The 18,797-nt window shown below is 38.9% G+C and overlaps 1 protein-coding gene across 3 annotated transcripts in view; it reads left to right on the top strand.

Annotated features, from left to right (window-relative positions):
• Positions 1-1,983: 1,983 nt before the first annotated feature.
• WDR47 (WD repeat domain 47) overlaps positions 1,984-18,797 on the top strand; it is a 56,272-nt gene continuing 39,458 nt past the window's right edge. Inside the window, exon 1 of one of the 3 annotated variants that reach the window (XM_057528115.1) lies at positions 1,984-2,492. The gene's annotated coding sequence lies outside the window, so the exon portion shown is untranslated. The remainder of the gene's footprint in view (positions 2,493-18,797) is intronic. The other 2 variants (XM_007169480.2, XM_007169481.3) reach the window with 2 other exon arrangements.

Genomic DNA, 18,797 nt, shown 5'->3' with positions numbered 1-18,797 from the left:
CTTTCTACTTTTGGGGAAACACCAAAAACGTTTATTCTCCCTTTTGGAAGTGAGATTGGAGAATCAGATTAAAAGGGGTCCACCTTAGCCTATAGGCTTATTTGAGTCACGAGGCACCATGAATCATTCTGTCAAGTTAGAACCCGCATTTTCAAATGATACCTAGCCTAGTTACTGATCCAGAGGAGGCACTCTAAATATTTGGTGAGTGACTGAGGCAGTACCTCAGGATGTGAGGACAGCCCTTCATCTAAGAAAGCCTTGTCCTTTCTGAACAATTCGCTGCTTTGCAGCAACTAGAGTGAAAGACAAGAAGATCTAATCTTAACCAGTGTGGCTGAGTGTAGAAGGAAAGGTGATATCTTAGGCTAACAGCTATTAAGGTTGTAGTGTAAAACTTGATGTTACATTAGGAAGCAAATACATAGTCAATGCATTTATCAGTGTACAAGTGATAAGATGTACCAGATGTCTTGTATTTCAGTGCCTGGTTCTTTTCCTCCTCCCATCCCCCTTTTCTGGAACTATAATGGTTGTGCATCTGCTTCCAATAATTCTGATTACTATTTACTGAAAACTTAGATGCAAATAACACTATGCCCTAGGGCATGAGGGATATAAACATGAATAAGTCCTCTTATTCCCTCTGCCTTGTCAGAATAAAGTCCATTTTCTTCAAGCTAAAATTTCCAGTTATTACACAGTGAGGTGGAGTAGATAAAGAAGGTTTTAAGATTCAGAATGGTTAGAATCTTGGCTCTGCTTCCTATCAGCTGTTTGACCTTGGGTGATTTATTTCCCTAAATCTCTAAAATGGTAATAATTAACAGGCACTTTAAGGGAGATTGTGAGGCTTAAATGAGAATATAGGCAAAGCATTTTGTTTTGTAGTTAGTGAACACCAAAACCAATCTAGTGCCAGAAGGTCAGGTTCTTCCTTTTTATAGCACTCTGCCCCTATTAGGTGGTCAAATGTTTTTCAGATTGTTCCTGATTAGTAACTGTTTCTAGATTTAGTTTAACATTTAAGTGATGCTGGTTCTTGTAACTGCTATTATTTGAGAATCAAGATTGAGAAGCGAGTTGTCAGGTAAACTGTAGTGGTAAAATAATCAACAGACTATTTATTCCCAAGATATATTTGCCCACGTTTTCATTTTATACGTTCTGTAAAGTTTTTGTTGTTGTTGCTGTTGTTTTTAACATCAAGACCCTGGGTAACATTAACTTGTGTTTACATTTATTTTTCTGTCACTTATCACTGAGAGCATTCTTAATGAAGACTTTCTTCCAGGAGTTAATCAGGGCTAGGCAATTGAAGTTTTGCAGTTAAGCGTCTGTGCTTAAATTGTTTTCCATCAATTTGTAAATATTTTTCTTAGAACCTTTTCCTCAAGCTATAGCTTCTTTTATCTTGAATTGGGTCAAATTCTTCCTTTCCAGAAATGTTTCTGATGTTTATTACCAGTCCCTTTTGCCACATTTCCCTCACTTTGGGAGGCCCCGCTTACTGTTTGTTGGCTTTTAGCCTTTGTGAGGACCAAGTTCTTACAGGTTTGTGTCCTGTATTCTTTCGTTAGCTCTACATGGTTTTACCCCTGAATGCTTAATTCAGCTCGGTTGAGCATCACGTATATTTGTGGAATGCTGCTGCACTGATAGGGTGGGAACTAGTGAGGTTTGCTGTCATGGGGCTTACAACCAAAACGGGTGATGGAAAACAGTGAATGTGTTAAGTGTTAAATAACAAAAATACTTCAAGCATCAAGAAGGGGGAATTAAACTGCTGGAGCCTTCAGGAAGGAAGTGGGACCTGGAAAAGCAGAGAGAGGAGAAGGCGGCGAGATTTATTTCGTTATCCCTTATTAATAGATCAACAGGGAGGAGTCTTAAGAGTCACTTCTAATGCGCAGACGACTCTCGATTCGGAGGAGACAACCCCCTCCGCCCTATTTCGGGACGCCGGGTCAGCAGCCACCAAAGGGTCTGCGTGCCGGCTGCTGGTCTCTCACGCAGTCGCCGCGCCGGCTTTTCCTTCGAGTCCAGCTGGTCCTTGGAGCCCTAGCGGGGAGCCGATCCACCAGACCAGTCCCCACCGTGCCCCGGGCTGGCGCCCGCCCAGCCGACTCTCCCTTCGACGCAGGCACCTGCCTGGCCGCCCCGCTCGGCGGGGTCCTGAGGCGCCTCGGGGAAGCGCGGCGATTGGCTGCGGCTCGGGGCTGGTGCTCGGCTGCAGCGCCGCTTGACAACCGCAGTGTGTGAGAGGCTGAGCGGACGGTCGCCGGCCCGGGAGGGGGAGACGGGAGGAAGGACAGACTGAAGAGCTGATGGATTGACGCGCGGGCGGCTGGAGGCAGGACTGACGCCGAGCCCAGACCGCCGCCCTCACACTCCCTTTCCAGCCCAGAGCCCGCCGCTTGGGGGCCCCGTCCTCCGGCCTCCGCGCCGCTTTCTCCTCCGCGGTTTCTCCGGGCTCGTCCCGGAGCCCTCAGGTGAGCGACTTCGGGAGGCGGAGGCGGGGTCGGGCCGCGCTGCACACCTAGGGTTGCCATGGTCACCCGTCACCGCCTGTCACCACTTGACAGGGCTGCGACCGTGGCGACCCCCAAGGGCGGCGTTCGCGGCCCCGGAGAAGTGTCTTGGGTAGGCTTGGGTGCTGACTGGGTGGCGACTGGGGTCGTGGGTGAGGCCCCGGCGCCGACGGATGGGGGCCAGGCCCCGACGGGAAGCCGCCGCTCCTGAACCACACCTTTCTCTCGCTGCCAACCCGGCTCCGGGGGCCGAGCGACGGCCCTCGCCCTGGCACCGCCCGCCCCTGAGCAGTAAGCCAGCGCAGGGTTGGTGCCCACCTCGCTGCTGCTGCGGGGCGGGAGGGCGGCTGACTGCGCTGATTCTTCCTTCCTCGCCCCTCTGCCGAGCCCGAGCGACAGCCGAGGGACGCGCTCGCGTCCCTTTCTGGGCACGCCTTGGCCGGGAGGAGGGGAGAGTGCTGCGGGGCTGGGGCAGCCCCGCGGGGGCCGGGTTTGGCCTTTCTGACGTCAGTGGTCAGTGGCAGCAGGGCTTTGGGGGTCTGGGCGGGGTCGGGGAGGGGGACAGCGACTAGATTTGGAACTCGGGTTGGACCGGTGTCCCGGGGGCGTCTGCGTAGGAGACACGGGAACGGGAGCTTGTAGAACTCTTAGGGTTAAGCCGCTTTCTTATGTTGGGGAGAAAGAGATTGGGGCTGCAGGTCTGGGGCGAGGCCTTGAGCGAAAGGGGCGGGGGCAGGCAGGGGCGGCCTTTGACCAGCATTTGATTTTTTTCTTTTCTGTACCCAGAGGTGCAGTCAGTAACCACGCATGGTATCTGAGCAGAGCATTTTTGGCAACTTGGTTCTCTCTGCATAATGAAGGGAGAAGTCTTTGTTCCACCCACATTCATAGGTTGTGATCCTAACACTTATTTCCCTCCCTTTGCTGCGGACTTCTTAGAATGCTTCAAGAAGTTAATGGCACAGAGATTAACATGTAGGCTTTAATATGATATAAACCTTTACTTCATAGTAAATCCAAGTAGAATTTTTTTTGTCTCCAGTGTTGGCACGTGTTGCCTTGAAATTTTACTAGAAAGGAGAAACGCCTAAGAGCCCATTTTCCTTTATATGACATATTCTTTGGTCTCGTTTAGGAGGAAAATGTAATGAACAGTTTTATCTTAGGTTTCAGTGGGTAGATTGCTTCCACACAGGAAAGAAAAATTTTAGTGACCAACCAATTAAGCCATAACAGTATATTGTTAGGGGAAAAACACACATGCACAAACACTTGAATTTGATGCCATTATGGATATGTAATTTTTTTGTGAAGGAATTTTAACCTGTTTTCTTCCCACCCTCCTACTTCCTAATTCTTGTCTTTTTCTTTTCTTTTTTTTTTTTAAAGCCAGTACTAGGAATGTATCATAAGAGAGCAGGGGTACTATCTTATGTTCCTAGTTACATAATTGTGTTCAGCCTCTTTTTCTGTTTGTGAAATCGAGTTTATCAGTTAGTTACTTACTAAATAGTGTGTGATATGCTTTGATATATGCTGCAAAATAAGTATGAAAAGATGCAGTTTTCCTCAGTAGCTCAGTAAGCTGGAAATCAGATTTCTAGGATTTAAGTTTCCCTTTGCTACTGATTGCAGTCTTGGAAGAGCTACTTACCCTACTATTGACTTAATTTCCAGATGATAGTACTTGCTATTGTATTAGTCTGGGAATGAGCTCTGAAGTTGAACAAAATAAAGTATTTGAAAGCACTTTGGAAAAAAATTTAAGGCATCTGTTGATTACCTTTTAACAGAATGGTGCATTGACATGGCTAATTAAAATTTTCTGCATGATCTATTTAGCATTTCTAGGTCCAGGACCTTATTTCTTACAGTGGCCTTAAAAGGGCTCATGGAAACTATTAAGATGCGTCTTTACTCCTTGGCAGAGGTTCTTTATTACTGTGGTGACATGGAGAAAAGGGTGTTTCCTCCCTATATGTGGGTCAGGATTGCTTTCCTGCTTTCAGTAGGGTGTTCTCATATTTTAGAAAATAAGGCTATGGCCAATAACTCTTACTTGAGTTTCATTTGGTGTTAAATAATCCTCAGTGTGCATCATTGGTTCCTGAATAAACAAGAAATAGCTTACTTTATCCCCCCGGCCTTTGCTTTTCAAATAGGAGTATTAGCGATAAGCTGCAATGTGCCAAGAGAGAAATCTGTTGTCACAGAACATGGACACACTAATGGAGTTGTCATCAATTTCACTTGAAGAGTTGGATAAAAAATAGTGTTTTTATATTAAACAGAAGATATATGGAGAATGTAATATTCACACTAATTTCTAGGTGAAATTCAAAGACTTCAAAGAAATTTTATGCTTATGGGCTCTGTGGGGATGGGTTCAGTTTCTTCTGTACTTATGGAGAAAAGTTTAAGAAGCATTGCCTTAGACTTACTCAGCTAATAAATGACAAATCACTACATAGGACAGGAAATAAGTTGAATTCCCTTTTCTAAAACTTTGACATTAGCCTCAAGATTACTTGAATCCTAACTATCCTCTCTTTGTTTTCACCCCTGTATGTGTTAGAATGTTATAGTGGAAAGGTCACAGGATTTTAGACCCGGTCATCCCATTCTTGCTTCTGCACTTTTTGCAGTGTGACCTTAGACAAGTAACTAACGTCTCAGAGTATTAGTGTAATCATCTGTAAAATGAAACTGGAGAGTTGTGAGTGTTATATAGGTGATGGATGGGAGTATTTAGCACAGGATCTGACATAGTGGATGCACAATAAATGTTAGTACCTTTTCCCTTCCCATCTCTGCATGTTAGGATACTAACAATCCTTCAGACCCATTCTTAGCAAGATACCTCAGAACTTCCATGGCATTTTATTTGTAATTTTTTATGATACTCTTTACTTTATATTTTATGTATATTATTTTTATACAGAAGACTTTAATCCAGGTCTTCAGGTTATAAATCCAGTGCTGACCCATGTCTGAGAATACTTTTTTTTTTTGCCATTTAATTTTGAGACCATTACATTGAATAGCCAAAGCTTACATATTTCAGCTGATTTTTCTTCCTTTTTATTTTGAGTTTGTTTTTGTTTGTGTAAAAAGATACCTTACAAAACACCACACCCTCCCTTAGAAGCCCTTGTTTTGTGTTTCATCTTCTTGTTCACCATAGTAACTCAACCATTGTATCCCAGGGATGCAGCATCGTACCAGCACATAATAGACACAAGTATTTTTAAATGAATACTTACTTCAAACGTGTTACCACAAGTAGGAGTCTCTCCATGTGGCATCTTTAACATAATTGATCTAATCAGGATTCCCAGTGTTTCAAAATTACACCTAAAATTTTTTTAAAAAACAAGGTAAATGGGCTTCCCTGGTGGCGCAGTGGTTGAGAGTCCGCCTGCCAATGCAGGGGACACGGGTTCGAGCCCTGGTCTGGGAGGATCCCACATGCCGCGGAGCAACTAGGCCCGTGAGCCACAATTACTGAGCCTGCGCATCTGGAGCCTGTGCTCCGCAACAAGAGAGGCCGCGATGGTGAGAGGCCCGCGCACCGCGATGAGGAGTGGCCCCCGCTTGCCACAACTAGAGAAAGCCCTCGCACAGAAACGAAGACCCAACACAGCCATAAATAAATAAATAAATAAATAAATATTTAAAAAAAAAAAAAAAAAAAAAAACAAGGTAAACTTTTTCCAGAGTAAATTTTTATACTTTATCTGTAGCACAGTAGCTCTTCCATAGCATGTTATTAGCAACCCTAAGGACAATGCCCTTACCTTATGAGTTCTAAAGGGGATAAATTTATATTGCACCAATCACATGCTTGCCACTCTACTAGGAGGTTGATCTCATTTCACAAGTCAACACTATTTTATAGAGAAACAGTACTACATGAAAAAGGACATAAAATTTTTATACTATTTACAGTTGATATATTTGATTTAAATAATGAATTCTGTGAAATGAATGAGTTTCTATGATTAAGTGCCATGTTTTGTGACTTTTGTTGATCTATTGGAAAAGAAAATGGAACTTACATAAAATCTGTGAGAAAGCTTTATAGAACTCAGCTAAAATTGGTGCCTTAATGTCCATTTTGGTTTAACATTTTTTCCTGTTTATTTATTTATCTATTTTCTTCCAGTTTTATTGAGATACCATTGACATATAGCACTGGGTAAGTTTAAGGTGTACAGCATAATAATTTGACTTACATACCTTATGAAATAATTATCACAGCAAGTTTAGTAAAATCCATCATCTCATATAGATACAAAATTTAAAAAATAGAAAAAAATATTTTCCCTTGTGATGAGAACTCTTAGGATTTACTCTCAACAACTTTCCTGTATAATATACAGCAGTGTTAATTATTTTTATCATGTAGTGCATTACATTCCTAGTACTTGTTTATCTTATAACTGGAAGTTTGTACCTTTTGACAGCCTTCATCCAGTTCTCCCTTCCCCTGCTCCTTACCTCTGGTAACCACAAATCTGGTCTCTTTTTTCTATGAGTTTGTTTGTTTGTTTTTGAAGTATAATTGAAGTATAATTATTGAAGACTGTGTTAGTTCCTGTTATATAACATAGTGATTTGATATTTCTATACATTTCAAAATGATCACCATGATAAGTCTAGTTACAATATGTCACCCTACAAAGATACTACATAGTTATTGACTATATTCCCCACACTATACATTTTATACCCATGACTCATTTATTTCAGAACTGGAAATTTACCTCTTAATTTCCCTCACCTATTTCTTTTCTCCCCCAACACCCTTCCCCTCTGGCAACTACCTGTTTGTTCTCTATGTATAACTGTTTCTGTTTTTTAGATTCCACATATAAGTGAAATCATACAGTATTTACCTCTCTCTGTCTGACTTATTTCACTTAGCATAATATCCTGTAGGTCCATCCATGACAAGACTTCATTCCTTTTTATGGCTGAGTAATATTCCATTGTGCATATATATATGTGTGTGTGTGTGTGTATATAAAAATACACACACACACACACACACACACACACACACACCCCACATCTTCTTTCTCAGTTCATCTACTGATGGGCACTTAGGTTGCTTCCATATCTTGGCTTTTGTAAATAATGCTGCAGTGAACATAGGGGTGCATATATCTTTTCTAATTAATGTCTTCGTTTTCTTCAGATAAATATCCAGGAGTGGAATTACTGGGTCCTATGGTAGTTCTATTTTTAATTTTCTGAGGACTCTCTGTACTGTTTTCCATAGTGGCTGCACCAATTTACATTCTCACCTACAGTCCACGAGGGTTCCGTGTTCTCCACATCCTCACCAGTACTTGTTATTTGTTGTCTTTTTCAATAATAGCCATTCTGACATGTGTGAGGTAATATCTCATTGTGGTTTTGATTTGTATTTCCCTGATGATTAGTGATGTTGAACATCTTTTCATGTGCCTGTTGGCCATCTGTATGTCTTTGGAAAAATGTCTGTTCAGATTCTCTGCCCATTTTTAAATCAGGAATCAGGTTGTTTGTTTTTTGATGTTGAGATGTATGAGTTCTTTGCATATTTTGGATATTAACACCTTACTGTATATATTGTTTGCAAATTTTTGTAAATTTTGCTTTTTTGTTGTTTACATTATTTTGAGAGCTTGGAAGTAGAATTGGGTTGGTCTTCTTTCCAACTTTAGGAAAAGCTTTTGAAATGAAATTCTGGGAAGTGCAAAAAACAGTGTCTCACAACTAGATGATGTAAAGCAACTTTAGGTGTCTAGGTGTGTTCACTGTATAGTACCCACATAATGGGAATTGTTAATTTCACTGTGTACAGTTGTTGACCAGACCATACCTGGAGTATTGTGTTCTATTTCAGATGCTTTAAAGAGAGAGATTAACAAATGTTCAGAGGAGAATGACTAGAATTGTAGGGGATCTGGAAGGTATGTGAAGAATGGTTGAAGGAAGTAGGGAAACAGACCTGATGATTGTCAGATTCAAATGTGTAAAAGTTTTTAATGTAACATATTTTTATTATGCTGACCCAAAGACATACTTAGATGAAAGTAGATTTTAATTCAATATTGGAAAACAAAACAAAATGCCTTTTTATACTTGAGAAAAAATTAAAGGAATTCTGTATTATCTATTGCTGTGTAACAAATTACCCCAAAACTAAGTGGCTTAAAATAGCAAATATTTATCTCACTGTTTCTGAGGGTCCCAACATCCCAGCTGGGAGCCTCTGATTTTAGGTCTCTCTTGCGGTTGCAGTCAAGTTTTTTACAGGGGCTGTGGTCTCACCTGAAAACTCGACTTGGGGATGATGTCCTTCCAATCTCAGTGACCTGGACCTCTGTTCCTTGTTGGACTGAGGGCTTCCACTCTTCACAGGCTGTTGACTGAAGGCTTCCCTCAGTTCTTTGTTACTTGGACCTTTCCACAAGGTTGCCTCATGACATGGCAGCTGGCTTCCCCCAGAGTGAGCAGTCTGAGAGAGGGCACATGCCTGCCCTCAGGATGGATGCTACCATCTCTTTATAAATCTTGGAAACGACATCCCAGGACTTCCACTCTGCACCTGGGTACAAGTGAGTCAGTAAATCCAGTCCACACTCAAGGGCCAGGGACTACAAAATGATGTAAAAACACTAGTAGTCTTATTGGTGACCGCCTTAGAGACTGTCTTCCATAGGTGCCTTGGGGGTTATAGAAATTTTCTGTTATTGGAGGCATTTATGTAGAGGTTGGCAGACCATCTCTCAGAGTTAAGTGTTCAGATATTCTGTACTAAATTAGAGAGTGGACAGAGGTACCTTCCAACTCAATTCTATGATAAGTTTATAAATGCTAAGGAAGTAGAAAAGCTAAGGATGCAAAACTTTAATGGGTAATTATATAGTATGTACTCTGTTGTACTTCCTTCTATAGCTAATACTTGTATAATTTGTGTTATTTTTAGTTCGTTTTCAAGTTTTTGTGACTCTTGGTTCAGTACATTTTCTTATGTTTCTGAATGTACCTCTATATAATAAATATAGTCCTATACTTACCGACAAACCATTTTTTTTTTAATTTTTATTTATTTATTTATTTATTTATGGCTGTGTTGGGTCTTCGTTTCTGTGCGAGGGCTTTCTCTAGTTGTGGCAAGTGGGGGCCACTCTTCATCGCGGTGCGCGGGCCTCTCACTATCGCAGGCTTTCCTGTTGCGGAGCACAGGCTGCAGACGCGTAGGCTCAGTAATTGTGGCTCACGGGCCCAGCCGCTCCGCGGCATGCGGGATCTTCCCAGACCAGGGCTCGAACCCGTGTCCCCTGCATTGGCAGGCAGATTCTCAACCACTGCGCCACCAGGGAAGCCCCGACAAACCATTTTTTATGTAGTTCAGTTTTGAAGCATACTCAAATATCTTAAGTTCTACTTTTCTCGTTGAAAACAAAAAAGCGTGGGAGTAAAAAAAGAACATAAAGGATAATTTTAATCTATTTTACAAAGCACTGTTTTGGTACCTTGGCTTTAGGTGTGACAGAAAACTATACTAGCGATTTCATCATATAATGAAAGGTTAAATTGTGTTCTTAGATAAAGCATACCTTTTACCACAGATAAGGTAAAAACACACAAACAAATAAGCAAATAAATAAAGAATACTATATGAATTTATATGAATATTCACTTTGATCTTAGTTGATGTAGCATTAACTTGTGATTAGAGTCTAAAATTAAAATTTTTGGTACAAATATTAATCTTAAAACAATTCTACATTTCTTATTTACATGTGTTTTTTTTTTTTTTTTTCTGCAAATGGCATTACTTCATTCTTTTTTTTTTTTTTTTTTTTTTATTAATTAATTTATTTATTTTATTTTTGGCTGTGTTGGGTCTTCGGTTCGTGCGAGGGCTTTCTCCAGTTGCGGCAAGCGGGGGCCACTCTTCATCGCGGTGCGGGGACCGCTCTTCATCGCGGTGCGCGGGCCTTTCTCTATCGCGGCCCCTCCCGTCACGGGGCACAGGCTCCAGACGCGCAGGCTCAGCAATTGTGGCTCACGGGCCCAGCTGCTCCGTGGCATGCGGGATCTTCCCAGACCAGGGCTCGAACCCGTGTCCCCTGCATTAGCAGGCAGATTCTCAACCACTGCGCCACCAGGGAAGCCCTACATGTGTTTTTATAGGTTGAAATTTTGCTTAATAAACATTTGAATGTTTACCATAAGCTGCTGTGATAATTTAAGGAATAAACTATTTAAAACTCCTTTGGGACTTACCTGGTGGCACAGTGGTTAAGAATCCACCTGCCAGTGCAGGGGACAAGGGTTCGAGCCCTGGTCAGGGAAGATCCCACATGCCATGGAGCAACTGAGCCTGTGCGCCACAACTACTGAGCCTGCAGTCTAGAGCCCGCGAGCCACAACTCCTGAAGCCCGCATGCCTAGAGCCCGTGCTCCGCAACCAGAGAAGCCACCGCAATGAGAAACCCGCATACCGCAACAAAGAGTAGCCCCCACTTGCCGCAACTAGAGAAAGACCACGCGCAACAACGAAGACCCAATGCAGCCAATAAATAAATAAATAAAAGAACATCCTTTATCTTAAAAAAAAAATTAAGTGTGGTTTATCAAGTAGGGTTAGGAAGTATATTTTATTGGACCTGGAGAGATCTTTTAAAATAAAAAATAATCTTTAATTTCATTTTAGTTTCTGACACAGTTGAGCTAATAATTTTGTCTCTCTAGCTAAAACGGTATGTTTAAAAGTCTGGTTAGATTGTTATTAATGTAGACTTCTAGCTTGTTTACCCACCCTATTAACATTGTTTAATAGAAAAATAATTTGAAGAATCATAGAACTATGGACCTCTGTTGGAATAATTTTTATATATTATTTCAGTAAAATGAAGGTTTTTCATTTTAGCATATTTAGATGACTCTATCCATTTTATGTTTTTCCTTGTTTTTGTAAAGTATTGATGCCCTTCCCTTTCTTGGGAATCAGTGTGATACAGTAGGAAGAGCTTTAGAATCTGGTCAACTTATGGTTCCAATCTTGTTCTAGGGTTTTAACCTTTGTCTACTGTATTTTCTTCCTTCCTTCCTTCCTTCTGTCCCTTCCTATTTCTATCTCTCTGTCTCTCTTTGCCTCTCCTCTATGTCTGTTATTTCTTTTACTCTTTCACAGTCAGAAATTCTAATTTTCATTGTTACAAAGCTTAGGATATGAATTGGGGAGGAGGAGGCAATTTCTTGCCTGTCTATCAAGATAAGACAGCCCAGATGTTTAAGGAACTAATGAAAAATTGATCTAAAAGTTAATCTAAATATATATATTTTTTCCTCCTCTTTGCCCCTTTGTTCTGTTACACAATTAAATAGGTTCCCTCAGGTACTTTTAAGAGATTTCCTGGATGGTGTTGACAGGGATGTTGATATCAGGATTTATGTCCTGACACACTTCTGGAAGAAGTATTCAGCTGCTAGTGAGATGTTCAGCCTTAATATAAATACTAGGCTAATTTCTTAACCTTACAAAGCTTAGTATCTTCATCTGTAAAATGGGGATGAAATTGCCAATCTCGTAAGATTGTTATAAAGATCGATTAAACAATATAAGTAAAGATCCTAGAATAGTTTTTGTACCCAATAGTTTTTGCATTGTAAATGTAGCAGTTAATCCTATCTTTGGGATTCTATTCTACCTGGTACCTTGATATAGAAGAGAACTTTTGAGATCTAATTCTATAATTTTTTTTCATTTTCACAGTTTTTTCTGTGTAAAATTAAAAATTCTATTTATATAAGAAATGTATGTATAAATGTACAAGTAATGCATGAATATATATTGGTTGTGAACCATTCAGGTAATACAGATGATAAAGAGTAAAAAAACTCCCTTCAACCCCTTTCCCTTCCTAGTTCCCTGCCCTCTATCCAATCTCATTCCTCTCTTCAGAGGTAACCACTCTGAACAGTTTGATAAGTATCCCTCCAGTCCTCTCTTTGTCATTTATTTAGACACAGAGATATTATGCCCTCCCTTTTAAAAAAGATAAATAGGCCTATTTATATTCATCCATTCAGCAAGTATTTATTGATAGCTGTATTGTTCTGTGATGTGCCTTTTTATTGCTAAGGTACAGTAGATCTACATCACTGCATTAGTATTCTATAGTATGAATTTACCACAATTTAACAATTCTCCTATTGATGAGAGCTCAGTTTATTTCTAGTTTTTGTCTATTACGAGCAAATCTTAAGGAACATCTTTGTATATGTATCTTTGTATATATTTGCAAGTATTTTTGCAGAATAGGTTCCTAGAAATAGAATTGGAATCGGTGAGTCAAAGAGTATATGCATTTAAAATTTTCATAGATGAAAATTTCATGCTGTCAAATTCTCTTTCAAAAAGTCTGTCCCAGGACTTCGCTGTTGGCACAGTGGTTAAGAATCTGCCTGCCAGTGCAGGGGACATGGGTTTAATCCCTGGTCTGGGGAGATCCCACATGCTGCCAAGCAACTAAGCCCGTGTGCCACAACTACTGAGCCTGTGCTCTAGAGCCTGCGAGCCATAACTGCTGAGCCTGCATGCCCCAACTGCTGAGCCCACGTGCTGCAACTACTGAAGTCTGTGTGCCTAGAGCCTGTGCTCTGCAATAAGAGAAGCCACCGCGATGAGAAGCCCACGCACCACAATGAAGAGTAGCCCCCGCTCGCCGCATCTAGAGAAAACCTGTGTGCAGCAACAAAGACCCAACTCAGGCAAAAAAAAAAAAAGTCTGTCCCAATTTATATTTTTAACACAGCATATGAAGGGGCATTTACACTCTTGCCAACACTATATATTATCAGGTCTTTTTAATTTTTCCATAAATGGCATCTTTAATATTACTAGTGAAGTTGAACATCTTCTCATAAATTCTTTGGTTATTTGTAGTTCTGTGAATTGTCTGGAGTTTTTGCTTATTGTTCAACTGGAATTTTGGGGGAGATACTGATTTGAAGATGCTATTTTTATGTTCTAGATGGTAATCACTTAGCTGTTTATATGTATTGTATTTGGTCCTTGTTTGACCCTTGTCTTTTAACTTTATGGCAACTTCTGTTAAATGGAAGATTTACATTTTACATTTTTAGTGCCAAATTTAGCAATTTTTAAATTTTTCTGTTTTTTAAAAAAATAAATTTATTTATTTATTTTTATTTTTGGCTGTTTTGGGTCTTTGTTGCTGCACACGGGCTTTGTCTAGTTGTCGCGAGCAGGGGCTACTCTTCGTTGTGGTGCACAGGCTTCTCATTGTGGTGGCTTCTCTCGTTGTGGAGCGCAGGCTCTAGGCGCACCGGCTCTGTAGTTGTGGCGCATGGGCTTAGTTGCTCTGGGGCATGTGGGATCTTCCCGGACCAGGGCTCGAACCTGTTTGTTTACCCTGCATCGGCAGGCGGATTCTTAACCACTGCGCCACCAGGGAAGTCCACCTTTTCTGGTTTTTATGTGACTCAATTACACAGCCTGTGTCTGCCTGTCTTGTACATTTTTAGTACTTTAGTAATTAAATATGTTTTTAAAATACTTGTGGGTTCGAATATGCAAATAATTCACATACTTTAATCTCATAAAGAAAGATTGAAATAATATTTGAATCCGATCTGAGAAGAGGTCTCAGGTTATAAAAGAAATACAAATCATTCTGAAATGTTATTGCTTCATTATATACATGATGAATACATTATATTCATTATGTTTCTAGTTCTTTCCAGTTTTTTGCAATTGGAAATTCATTACTTATGTTTCATGTATAGTATTTCAATTTTTTTGAATAGGTAATAATTGTACATGGTACAAAATTGACAAGGTACAAAAGGGTATATAGTGAAAAGTCTTCCATTTCTATTCTTTATTATCCAGTTTTCCCTCTTGGAGGCAACCATTTTTATCAATTTCTTGTGTCTTTTTCTAGAGATATTTTATGTATATACACAACATATTGTTTATGTTAATTGATTCTTTTCTTTTTATAGCTATATAAAGCTGCACCTGCTTTAAACAATTTGTTCTTCACACCAAAAATCATTCACAGTTCCAGAAGGTAAATTAAAATAATTGATGAATAGAGAACAGCTGTCAGCAGTAAGAAGGGACACACACTGCATCCATATTAGCCGATTAGCAGACGTGACAGAGCCTTGCAGTTAGAAGGGGTTTTCTTTTGTTTGTTTACTTAAATGATCTAAAACAAATCTCTTTTCTTTCTTCTTATTAAACTGACCTAAGGATCAGAGACTTCTGATTATTCCAGACTTGCTATTTCCCCCTAAGAATATATGCTTCCTGTTACTGAAATGTGAGTTAAAACAAATTATAAAAGTTGAAGGGAAATCATAGAAATTAGCTAAACTAACCCTCTTATTTTATGTATGAAGAAATTGAGGCCCATAGAAATTGTGACTTGCAATGTCACATTTATATTCCTGAAGGACCAGACATTTACAATTAAATGATCTGGCAGCAACATAAATTTTTGGAATGCTATTTTATTAAAGAGATAGCTAGCAAGTTTTTTCTCACTCTTTTTTTTTTCTTTTTTTTAAGGAAAAATTACCATAGTCTTATGTTGCAGTTTGATATTTTATGAAAAAGCTTCATAGTACTTCATTTCTTTATCTGCATTTTTGCCTGTAAACTGGAATGGTAAAGGACTATTTTTCAGCGTTAGGCACTCTGTAATTCTTGGAAGGTTAAAGAAAGTGGTGTTTATTGTTTAGGATGGAGATGGGGAATAATGGAGCCTTTTTATGCACTTTTTTCTTGACTATAAAATATTTAGTGGCTGTACCTTAATTCCCTTAATCTTATGCTTCTGAATCGTTCTCAGCCTTATGCTTCTGAATCATTCTTAGCCTTGTGCATTTTTCTTCCTTTCTAATCTGTATTATAAGTAAGTAGAAGAAGAACCTCATTGCAAAGGAACATTTAAATATCTATTTATATTTGGCTAGAAAGCTACCACTGATATATTTTTCATGAAACTTTTTCCGTATCTATGTATAGAAATATACATAGAAGTCAATATATTTCTATTACCATTCTTTTTTTTCTTATCTATTGTTAACATTTTACCTTTAATCTTAGATTTCTAAAAATAATTTTATTTCTTGCCCTCTAATACATTCTTCTAATCTTGATTCACTAAGATAGTAATCAGCAGGAGTCCATATAGAGACGCCATCTGGAATTTAGTTTCTGTAGGTGTTAATTGTATATTAGTACTAAAATACTAACCACTTTCCAGCTGGTTCCAGATATATTTATTTTTAAAGAAAACTCTTGTTTTCTTACCTCACTTAGTCCAGATATTGAATATAAGTAAACATTTATTTCTTAAAGGAAAATTCATAGCGTTCATGTTTCTGTGATTTTTTTCCTACAGTAAATCTATCATTTCATATGGAAATACTGAAACACTCTGATTCCTCCTCCCCCATTTTGTTTTCTGTTTTTAGTGGAATACACTTTATTGTTCGTCCTATATAAATTGTGCCTGATGAGTAATTGTTCACATGTACCATGGGCTGGTAGGTCTACCTAAGATGTTATCAAGGCTGATTTTGGCTAAATAGTCAGGTTAAAGGGCCAGAGCTTTATCCTTTTGAATGGCTTTTTTTTTTTTTTTTGGCTGCATCACGTGGCTGGTGGGATCTTAGTTCCCTGACCAGGGATCGAACCCATGTCTTCGTCAGTGAAAGCACAGTGTCCTAACCACTGGACTGCCAGGGAATTCCCTTGAATAGCTTTTAGAACAGTTGCAAACAAAAGCATCTACTCTGTACTTTTTTAGAGACATTTCTTCATTGATTTTTTTGCTTCTTAAGTTAATAAGTGTTGATTTATGAACACTTATTATATACTGTACATCTCATTAAAAAATAATTTTAGTGGTTCCTAAGCTAGTTAAATCTTACTGATTTGTAGTCCCCCTGAGGGGAGGGGAAGAGGCATTTATTATTGAATTCTACTCCTCTGAATTAGCAAAAAATTCTAGCTTTGTAGTGATTAATAGTTCAAGGAGATTAAAGAATGTTCATGAATCATGCTTTTATGTTATGTTTAAAAATATATACATATCTAATTTCTAAATTACATAGCTAGGATTTTGGGAGCCTCTACAAATGTTTCAGTAACACAGGGTGGGTTAGAAAAGAATAATTCTAAGATATAGTCATTATGTTATGTGTCTATGTTTTATGTTGTATCCAGCAACAGTAAAGTTGATAAGAGTTAAAATTCTGGGTTGGGTGATTAAAATATCATACTTTTCTACTGGGAATTCTACAGTATAGAATTAAAACTTATCTTTTTAAATGAATTTTTTAAAACCCTGAATAATTCTAGGGTAATTAAGATACATTTTTTGTATCTATTCAAAATCTAGATATAAAGTCAGTGTAAAATATGTATTTTTAAGAATATACTACTCATTTTTCTCTTAGGCTTTATTGATCAGAAATGATGGCAGCATGAAACTTGTGGGACTATTGCCATAGATTCGTAGTAACTCCAGAGTTACTTAGTATTAGACTGAATGTTGAATAATATGAGGCCTATAAAATGTTTAATATCATTGGATGTATTGAACATTAGAAAATTATAGAACATTAGAAAATTATGTCTTGAACATTGGATGTATTGAATCATTAGAAAATTAGTCTCAGTTCTGTATTAAGTTGTGTGATTGGTATATGGTGATTTAAGTGAAGTGCCCTCTAAGATTTGAGGGGAGTTTACAATTATTTTTTCTGAGAGTTAAATTAGCAAAAGCCATTCTTTTCTAGTAAGAATTATCTGAAGATTTGGGGAATGCTCAAATTGCTAATCTCAGAGACAGTTCTGAAATACGATCAGAATTTATTGAATGGAAATATCATTAATTTTATTGTACAAAGTCTTTTGGACAAAGTCTATGAGCAGAAGGGTGGTCAGCTCAGAAGATAGCAAAGGGAAACCCAAAGCATGAGGAATTGGGTGGCTGGCCTGTTGGGGGAGACAGATTTGTGAGTTTGTTTCTGAGGTAGGCATGTCCTTATTGTGGAGATGGATGTATGAGATTAGCTTAGTCTGATGTCATTAAATATTTGAATCATAATTATTTTTCCATGCTCTGTCCCTTGTTTACTCTATCACCTCCACCTAAGAGAGAAAATGTATTCATCTGATGAACATTCTAGTCTGCTAGACGTTTGTACTTCTCATTATGAAGAAATATATTGTCAAAATAGTAGACAAAAAATAAACCCATGTGCATACATGCATATGTTTATGTTTCTGTGAATTTGGTTAAAGATAGGTCCTGTGAGAAGATAATTGGTCCTGTGAGAAAGGTACGCTTACAGTCTGTTTCATCTGATGAGGTTTGTTTGCAGCTAGTCCGCTTAGCTTGGTAGTCATTTGTACTGCTCTGAGCGTGAACATTTGAAAACTGCAACAACTTAGGCCATTTAACTTGTGTGGCCTCATCTTTAAAATGAGAATGTTGATCTAATGATCTTCAGAATTCCTCCTGGTTCTAATTCTTGATGAATTAACCTGTGTGCTCAATTGTATCACTGCAGACTTACAGGTGAGAGAAGGGATTTGAGAGAGCTGAAATATCACTGATGTTTGGGGTTGGTAGTACCAATATGACTTAAAGTTGCACATTTTAACCAACCTTGTTTTGTTTGGTTCCAAAGTATAGGGTACAACATTTTACGTGTTGCTGCTACACTCTATAAGTTTCTTAAGGACAGAGCCAGTGTGTCCTGACTATGGGACAGTGTCTATCACAGAGAAAAGACAGTAACTGCTTATTGAATGAGTGTATAGGGCATAGCTAAACATGGTTTGGTTATTAGTGACTTTTTAAAATATTCTTTATTATGGCAAATTTTAAACATATGTAGGAGTAGAGAAAATAATATTGTCTTAGTTCATTTGGGTTGCTATAACGGAATACCATAGACTAGGTGGTTTATTTATAGCAGAAATTTATTGCTCACAGTTCTGCAATAGATGCTGGAAGTCTGAGATAAGGGTGCTAGCATAGTTCCGTTCTGGTGAGAGCCCTCTTCCCGGTTGCAGACTGCTGACTTCACATTTTATCCTCACAGACAGGGTTGAACTAGCTTTCTGGGGTCTCTTTTATTTTTTATGATTATATTATTTTCTTTCTTTCTTTTTTTTTTTTTAGTAAGAGCGCAAGGGCCGCGAGCGGCCGG

The sequence above is a fragment of the Balaenoptera acutorostrata genome, chromosome 1 (assembly GCF_949987535.1).
Source record: "Balaenoptera acutorostrata chromosome 1, mBalAcu1.1, whole genome shotgun sequence".
In the NCBI taxonomy this organism is placed as follows: domain Eukaryota; kingdom Metazoa; phylum Chordata; class Mammalia; order Artiodactyla; family Balaenopteridae; genus Balaenoptera; species Balaenoptera acutorostrata.
This window is presented reverse-complemented; position numbering and strand designations above follow the sequence as displayed.